Source organism: Zingiber officinale, chromosome 6A (genome assembly GCF_018446385.1).
Source record: "Zingiber officinale cultivar Zhangliang chromosome 6A, Zo_v1.1, whole genome shotgun sequence".
Taxonomy (NCBI): domain Eukaryota; kingdom Viridiplantae; phylum Streptophyta; class Magnoliopsida; order Zingiberales; family Zingiberaceae; genus Zingiber; species Zingiber officinale.
The window spans coordinates 82459264-82468520 of record NC_055997.1 but is presented as its reverse complement, the minus strand read 5'-3'; the positions used below and the strand labels follow the sequence as shown (position 1 = coordinate 82468520).

Sequence of the window (9257 nt, the reverse complement as noted above, 5' to 3'; positions counted from 1 at the left end):
CGGTCGTCCACCTGATCAGTCGTACGAATGCCTCAGGATTTAGAAGGACTCTTCCCAAGCACTGTTGGCCATCACAACAATTGGGTGTGCCAGGAACTATGGGCAGAGTCTCTGAGTGGCTAGCACTAATGTGTATGCTAATTTTTCAAGACAAGTGTAGCGAGACTCTGTATCTTTTAAAATATGACTTAAAAAATATAAGGTTATTGTTTGTGGTTGTTCTGCTTTACCAATGTCGAGCCAACCGCATGCTCGATGAATGACAGGTAGATCTAGAGTGGTTCGCCAGCGCTCGGCTTAGCCAATACAGGCAAGGAGTTGAGTTATTCCTTAAACTCTTCCAGCGCCTTGTTGCATTCGGCATCCCATTGGAATTTCATCGCTCGGCGCAGCACTTTGAAGAAAAGATGGTTTCAGTTGGATGACTTGGAGATGAACCTTGACAACGCGGTGATCCGTCTGGTTAGTCGTTGGGTCTCCCTCAAGTTGTGAGACGGGGGTATATCTTGTAGCGCCTTTACCTTGCTCAGATTTGCCTTGATGCCCCGTTCGATGACGATGTATCCGAGGAAGCGACCACTCTTCACGCTGAATAGACATTTGTTGGGTTCAACTTTATCCCATATGCCCTTAAGGTTCGGCATGTTTCCTTGATATCTGAACAAAGTTCAACAGTTTGGAGAGATTTTATTAATATGTCATCAACATATACCTCTATGTTCCAGCCGATCTGCCGACGGAACACTTTATTCATAAGCCTCTGGTAGGTGCCGCCAGCAATCTTCAATCTGAATGACATTACATTGTAGCAATATGTTTCATCGGTCATGCTGAAGCTGACATTCTCCTGATCCTCTCGGGCGAGTGACACTTAGTGGTAACCTTTGTACGCGTCGAGTATGCAGATCAGCTCGCAACCTACTATCGAGTCCACCATCTGATCGATCCTTGGCAGCGGGTAGAAATCCTTCGGGTACGCCTTATTTAAGTTGTGGAAGTCGATGCAGACCCTCCACTTGTTGCCCGGCTTGGAGACCAGCATGACATTAGTGAGCCAACTCGGGAATTGGACTTCCCGGATGTGTCCGACATCTAGAAATTTTTTGATCTCCGCCCGGATGATCAGGTTCTACTTTGCGCTGAAGTCCCCCTTTTTCTGCTTCACAGGCCTAGCGTCCGGTCGGACATGAAGCTCGTGCTAAGCCACGTTTAGCGAAATACCAAGGAGCTCATGTGTCGACCAAGAGAACACGTCATGATTTTGTCTGAGGCAGGCGACCAACTCTTCCTTCTTCTCGCTCTCCAAGTCAGCGACGACAAGGTAGTTGCCTCCGATTAGCTTAGGTGAATATGCACCTCCTCCTTTTCGTCATATCCCAGCGTAGGAGGTTTCTATATGATAGCATTCACCTCCAAGCACGGGTTCTTCCAAGTGGCCTTTGCTTCAGATTTAACCATCTCAACGTATCATCGTCGAGCGGCCAACTGGTCGCCTTTGACTTCGCCTACCTTATCATCCACCGGGAATTTGATCTTCTAGAAAAAGGTGGACACCACCGCTCGGAACTCATTGAGTATCGGTTGGCCCAATATGACGTTGTAGGCCGACGACACGTCCACCACAATAAAATTTATGGTCCTTATCCTCTCTAGCAGCTCCTCCCCGAGCGAGACGGACAGGCGGACTTGGCTGATCGGCAACACTTCATTGCCTGTGAATCCATAGAGTGTAGTCATCATGGGCAACAAATCACTCCAGTCAATTTGTAGCTGATCGAACGCCTTCTTGAATATGATATTCACCGAGCTTCCTATATCAATAAAGGTTCGGTGAATAACGTAGTTAGCGATTACTGCTAGGATGATTAGCACGTCGTCATGAGGGATCTCCACTCCCTCTAAGTCCCTCGGACCGAAACTGATCTCGAGTCCTTCGGCCCTCTCCTTGCTTTAGCCCATGACATGGATCTCAAGTCGCCAATCATGCGACTTCCTCGCCCAGTTGGAATCACCGCCGGTCGACCCCCCTAGCGATCATTCCTTTTTCTCCTAGAGTGGCGTTACTCATGTTCTCTTCCTCTAGAGCTGAAGGTCTGCTTCGCTCGACCAAAGCTTGGTTAGGACTCCGATCGTTCCCCCTCTTAGATTGATGTGGCCGTGGTTCGAACACCGTCCTTTCTTCGTCCCTTCTCCTGGCTGATCAGTGTCTATGTAGTCGATCAGGAGATGGGGATCGGCGGTGATATCCCCGCGGAGCCGGCCTACTAAGGTCGTAGTAGTCCCGTATATTGTGTGTTGCCGACTGGTGGAAGGAACAAAACATTGGCATCCACACTTTTCCTTTGGAAGCTTTTGGGCGGCTGGCCACCACATGCTGCATGACATGCGTCCTTGGCTCGTTATGTGGTTGCACTCCCCCTGATTGAGGCCCCTTGGGAGGCTAATAGCTGCTCGACGAACGCGACTCAGGCGCTGCTGTGGGTTCGACCGGTACCTCCCTTCTTCTGGCCACTTGAGCTTCTTACATATTTATGTACTCTGTAGCCTTCCTTTGCATGTGGTCTAAGTCCCTCGGTGGCTTCCTAATTGGAAGAACTCCTCGTCGGTGAGCCCCTGAGTTAAGGCGTTCACTAATACATCTAATGAAACCACTGGGATGTCCATGACCACCTGATTGAAGCTGGATGTATGCCCTCAATGCTTCCCTGGGCCCTTGTTTCAGTAAGAACAAGTTCATGCTCGTCTTTTGGTGGCGATGGTTGCTGGTAAAATGGTGTAGGAACGCCACCCGAAAGTCCTTGAAGTTGTGGATAGAACCGATCGACAGTCTCTTGAACTAATGTTGCGCTGATCCAGAGAGGGTAGTGAGGAAGACCTAACATTTCACCCCGTCGGTGTACTGGTGAAGTGTAGCCACATTGCCAAATTTGGCCAGATGGTCATCCAGGTCGGTAAATCCATTGTATTCTTCGATCGCCAGCAGAGTATAATGTCAGGGCAGGGGATCGTTCAGAATCCACTACAACAAAAATAGCTTTTCGCAGCTTGCTATTAACAGCGCACATTAAAAGCACGCCGTTAATAGTATTATTAACGACGTGCATATTGATGCGCGCTGTTAATAGTATAAACTTAAAGAAGGAAAAAAATTATGTCTAGATATTAACGGCGCACATTAAAAGTATGTTGTTAATACTATAAATATTTAATAACAATAACGACATGCAAAAATAGGCACGCTGCGAATACTTTTTAAATTATCAACGGCATGCAGCATGCTGCGATTAGTTTAAAAAAATAATAAAAAAAATTATTGTTTACGACCATGATTAAAAGGAATGTATTTTGACCAACTTCAAATTTCTTTTAAAATTATAGTTTAAAAGAAAGTTATCTTTAAAAAAATTAAATTAAACAAAAATAAGTAAATAATAAACAAAAATGCATCCAACCTTAAAAGCTGATATATAAGACTCCACTGTCTGTAATAATTTGAGCTAGAAATTTTAATAAAATTACTATTACTAAGAAAATATTAGGGTATGTTTTTATTAAGAATTTATTAAAGAAGGTTATGTAAACACTACAAGAAAATTATGATTTCACAACACTTAAAAGACAACGTTTTTTTTAAAAAATTGTTGTCTTTTTTTTTGACAACACTTTTAGTGAAAATTATTATCTATATTTTATATTTTTTATTAAAGACAATACTCTTTCAAATAAGTGTTGTCTTTTGATATATTTTTTTTTTATCAAAGACAATACGTTTCAAAAAAGTATTGCCAACCAGTGTTTTTTAATATCTACCTCAACCATTTTTTTAACACTACATAACCTAACTTCTTCCACCGAAACCTCCCTTCACGAAATTAACCAAAACTCCAAAACTCATCTCCGCCGAAACCAACCTTCACCCCTCCATCCATCGACCAACTCCCACGTCTCCACCGTCAGCCGACCAGCCACCATCCCTCATTCCGTCTTCTCCAATCAAGCAGAGACCCAACATCATCTTCTCGACGCCAACATAAGTTGTTGTCTTCTTCTCTATCTTCCTCCTTTCCTACATCCGGCCAACCACCTCCTCTCCATCACCGCTGGTGGAGCTACTTACTCTCATCTCTCCTGTTCAGGTTAGAAGAGGAGAGGCCATAGCTTCCTTTCGGCAGCCACCGCTCTTCCATCCATCATCCAAAAACTTCTCCTTAGGTTAGAGGAGGAACTGAAGCACCTTCCCCTTTCTCTCTTCGGGTTAGAAGAGAGGAAGCTCCACTCCTACTTCCGGTAATCCCCTCTTTCACCGACTCTTCTCTTCCTCATCAAGCTCTGGATTCATTTCCACCACATCACCACCTCTCCTCTTCTGGGTTAGGAAGAGGAAGCTTTATACCTACCCCCGACAACCCCCATTCCCTCTCCACTGCCGGTTAGAAGTGGAGAGTTCATTTCCTCCACTCCGGCAACCCTTCATCGTCTCCAAACAGCTTGCTCCACTCCAGCAGCCCTCCATATTCCATCTTCTGGTTAGAAGAGGGGAAGAGGTCACTTCTAGACAACCACTACATATCTGAAGGTCCATCCGCAACTGAAGCTTCATTCACGTCAACGATATTGGGTTATTTCTACTTGTGTTGGATTGATTTGCTTGTCGGTTGTTATTTATCTTTGTTATGTGTAGATGGTTTGATTGATTATATTGAATTATCCTTCTATGTTATGATTGCATGTACTTTGCTTAATTCAATTCAAGCTCACCAAATGTTTGATGAAATGTACCAATCATTTGTAGTCTATTTATTGAAAACAATATCGGTTATTTAGATTTCTAACCTTCTCTTTTTTATGTTGAGTCCATGTAAATATTAATTAATGTGATTTATCATGCTTTTCTAAATTTTATTATTATATATCTTTTGTTGAAGTAGAAACAAAATATTAGTGTACTTAATAATCTGGGAAGATTATCATATATTGAAAGATGTGCTGCATGCATCTTGATCAGCATCCACAATCTAACACCAAGTTTTGTTTCCTATGGATCAGACTTCCTTCAAAGTTCAAACACATAATGTGTGTCCAAATCATTTAGGTATTATTCCTAACAATTCATGTGTTCTTGCTTGCAAGTTCTCATCAGAATCTTAAGGAATTGTTACAATCATTTAAGCATATATTGACATTGTTACAAATCAAATAACTTGGAAAACATGATAAGACATTTTACCATAAGATATTTGTAGATTTATCTGCCGTGTCATCTTGAATTATATTTGTTTAGACAATGTGACATTACAAGCAAATCAATATGGAAAAAGGTCTATTGGTAACTTGATAACAGATGACTTGTATTTTATGAAAATTACATGTTAGTAACATAAATGAGCTTTAGCTTTCAAGGATTATTTCAAGATATTATTTTAATTGTTACTACATTTTTGCAGGGGCCACTAGGAAAAACACCAAATTACCCATTTCAACTGATGCTCAATTGAGAACAATGCAAAAGGGATCTGACGACCATCTTGTTCTAAACATCGAGTCTGGGTCTGATCATTCAATTGCAGCAAAGTCTAATGCTAAAGGTTTGCACTTCATATTTGAAGAGATTTTAGTTTCCTTGACAAAGCAAATAAATTCATTTTTAAGACATTTTTCTGCTCATTATATGGTACCTAGCACCAGCAAACTTAAGTTATCAAGAAATAACTTGCAACTCTGCCTGCAAGATTCTCATTTCATACTAGCAAACTATTTTTGTTATTATGGAAATACCGTTCAATTTGAGACATGATTTTTGTAGGGTTTCCAAAGGCCATCTTCTGATGCACCGGCCTAGTGCAAGGCTAGGTCTCATGGCGTATATGATCTTCATGCATCTATGGTTGCTAGGAGTCATATTATGATATGACCAATAAATTTAGGTTACAAATTATATGATTAGAATGTAATATATCTTTTCATTATTTTTTATACATCTAGTTTATAAACTGTAACTTGAATTCAACAATTCATAAACAGATCCAAAGATGTAAAGTGATAAAAATTCCTTAAACACTATTTCTTCATGCAGTAATGGTTTGAATGGTGGATGACATGTGGTAGAATAGTATCCATAAGGAGTATGTAATTTCATTATATTGAGAGATCAGCATTATCCTGCTTTAGCTTTAGTGATATACATGATTGTAAAAATAAAATCATCCTACATTATATCCAATATTTTAATTTTATTTAGTACTTCCTGATAAAAAAGATAGACAGTGAGCCAAATTTTCATGTGTTGTTAGTTAATTAAATTTGTTTTAATATGACAAGACATTTGGAGAACTCAAACTTCTAAGTTTTTGATGTGAACTATACTATGATCAATGGTGAGACTGATGAGGTATTTCATTATTGCAAAGTTGAACATGCAACTTTAGGTGGCGGATGACAGACATGGGATATAACAAGAAGTGAGTTTTGTTTGTAGTTGTGTTTCTCATTTCCAACATGAGCTATATTTTCTATAGTATTGTTATACTATGCGGTTTGTGTGCAGTTTTAGTTATCATGCTTTTAAAGGGTCTCATATTGTGTCATCTTTATAGTTAATGATCAGGTTATTGTATGTTTGGTATTTAGTTAATAATGATTAGCTAGATATGATTATGCAGGGTTACTGTAATCATGATCAGGTTCCAACAACTCGAGCTTCAATGTTGGTTTCAATTATTAAGTAGTTTTGTACTATTTTATAGATGTATGCAACGTATTACCTGAAATCCAGATTTATCTCATTTGTACCTTAATCCAAATTTTCTAATTGTTATATGACGTGAACTTTGACCCTTATTTTCAGCTTTAAGATTTCTTTTGCATAATACTGATGGTATTATTTTCTGTGGCAAATATGCAGTGGTAGGTGTTTTGTCCCAGTCTCAAGTCGACAATCCTTTTTGAGTGTAACTAGTAGAAGTAAGCAGATCTTTGCCTTCGAGGCCAGCCAGCTATTTTATGCTCTTTTGTTTTAAATTTGAATGTCACTATCTACTTTAGTTGTTGCAGAAGGTCGAATTGCATCCACAAATCCAAACATAAAAGTGCATCATGTTATTCTTGGTGGATCATGTTGGAAAGTTTGGGTTGATAAGATTTTGGTGGAAAAGGTGGACCTAATTCAACCAAATGATGAAATGCAGTCTCTCGATGATGCAATAGGAAGCACGGTCGCATGGTTATCTAAATTTATAGTATTTTGTGATTGATACATATTATACTAATTTGTTTGAATTGTAAGTTGAATTGTTGTTATGTAATTGCTAGTTTGTTAGAGATTTCATATATTGTTTTAGATCTTTTTAGTTTGTGTGGTATAATGAAAAACTATGACTTTTATTAATTTTGTATGGATTTGATTTGCACCAAATTTGTTGTAAAATTTTAATTTATTATTTCAAATTATTTTTTTTAATATAGTTAAGACCATCAACAGCATACGTTTGCGCGCTGCGGATAGTATTTTTCGCAGCGCACAAAACACGCCGCGGATACTATTATCCGCGACGGGCTTTGCGCGTTGCAGAACATACTATCCATAGCGCGCAAAGCACGCCGCGGATAATAGTATCCACGGCATGCTTAGTGCGCTGTGGAAAATATTTTTCGCAGCGTGCAAAAGCATGGCGCGGATAATTTATGATTTTCAACAGCTTTTAATTGTGCAGCGCGTAATGCGCGCTACGAAAAGGGAATTTGTGCGCTGTGAAAAACTATTTTTGTTGTAGTGATCCCTTGTGAAAATTGTTGATTGATCCGCTAAGGCGAATCATCGTCCCTCGGTGCCTTCCCTTTCCTTGCATCCCGAACGGGTGCATCATCCGATGAGGATCCCTGCTCCTTGTCCGCTCGGCCCCGTTCCTCCAATGGCGTCCTAAACAATTCTCGATAGAAGGGAATAGGCACATTGGGTGCTTCTCCATACGTGTTGGTTGGCTTCTTGTTATTCCCTCGAGTGGATATTTGGTCTGCTCAATTACCGTGTTTAGCCAGTCGACCAGCGACTGATGCTGCGGGGTTCCTGTGCTTGGCGTTCGGCTAGCGCCTGTTGTTGTTACTGCTCCACTATCTTGGCTGCTTAGGCTTGTACCAGCATGTCAAGCTCCACTCGTGTCATCATCACCATGGTGAATCTTCCAGCATCATCCATCTATTGGAACCCAAGGTTATTTTTGGTGTGATCAACCAAGTTAGGTTAGGTCTTGTTATATTTTGATACCTGTGTCTAACTGGCAAGAGCTTAGGAGCATAGGAAGTCAAGCAAAAGATGCGGCTAGCGAGAAGGACGACATGGGAGAGAGCCGATGGGCTCGGTGCATTCGAGGGATGAGATGTCGTGGAAGAGTACACCGGTGGATGAGAAAGACGTGTGTGATGTTCGAGGGACAAGAAGTTGGAGCGGAATCCTGCTCGAGGAGAAGGCCAGAAAATGAGTTCGGTTGATCCCTATTTTGGTAGACCGAAATCACCCAGACGATCGAAACAGCGGAAGAGCTAAAGTGGAGCTATAGAGCTGCTAGAGGTGCCTTTAACAGGAGTTGAAGGCGCCTCCGCGACCTTCAGGCAGAAGGCGCCATCAATGGCTGAAGGTGCCTTCAACCAGCCATGGAAGGCGCCTTCCATGGCCATGGAAGGCACCTTCGACCAGGCAATTTTAGCCGTTGCGGAAAGGATAAAGTTTTATCCTTTGGCCTCGCTGGAGGGGCCTTCCAGTCCTATGGAAGACGTCTTCAGCCTGCGGATAAGTTTTTCCAGGATCTATAAAATAACCCCTAGACCTAGGAAAAATGTAACAATTTCTGTATTCAGTTTCCTAGTAATTTCTGAACTTTCACTGTGTGTAAAAGGCTTCTTCGCTTTCAGCGAAGGAGATTCTTAGTGAGCTTTCATCTGCCTTGGATTAACAACCATATAGGTTGTAACCAAGTAAATAATAGTCTTTTACTTATTTCTTTTAAGTTGTTAATTCTATTTTAATTGCTTTATTAATCTGAGTTGAAAGTCGAGAAAGGTGTTTTGTTTTAGTGTTTCAGGCAACTCAACCCTCTCTAGTCGGCCTACACGGACCAACAAGTGTATCAGAGCCTAACAGTTTTAGGAGGACTAACCGCCGAACGAAGCACACGAGATGGCCGGATCAAGCATTCACCCACCAAAGTTAGAGGGGGATTTCGCCAACTTGAAAAATAATATGGAGGTATTTTTCAAAACTGATT

General features: G+C 41.0%; 1 long non-coding RNA gene across 2 annotated transcripts; it reads left to right on the top strand.

Moving 5' to 3' along the window:
- The first annotated feature begins 3847 nt into the window (after nt 1-3847).
- On the top strand, nt 3848-7315 carry LOC121996735. Of its 2 annotated transcripts, none has more exons than XR_006116145.1 (4): nt 3848-4576; nt 5445-5585; nt 6902-6960; nt 7051-7315. It is a non-coding gene; the product is annotated as an uncharacterized LOC121996735 (long non-coding RNA). The 2 variants fall into 2 exon arrangements; XR_006116144.1 differs by having other exon boundaries at nt 7042-7315.
- Nucleotides 7316-9257: the final 1942 nt, after the last annotated feature.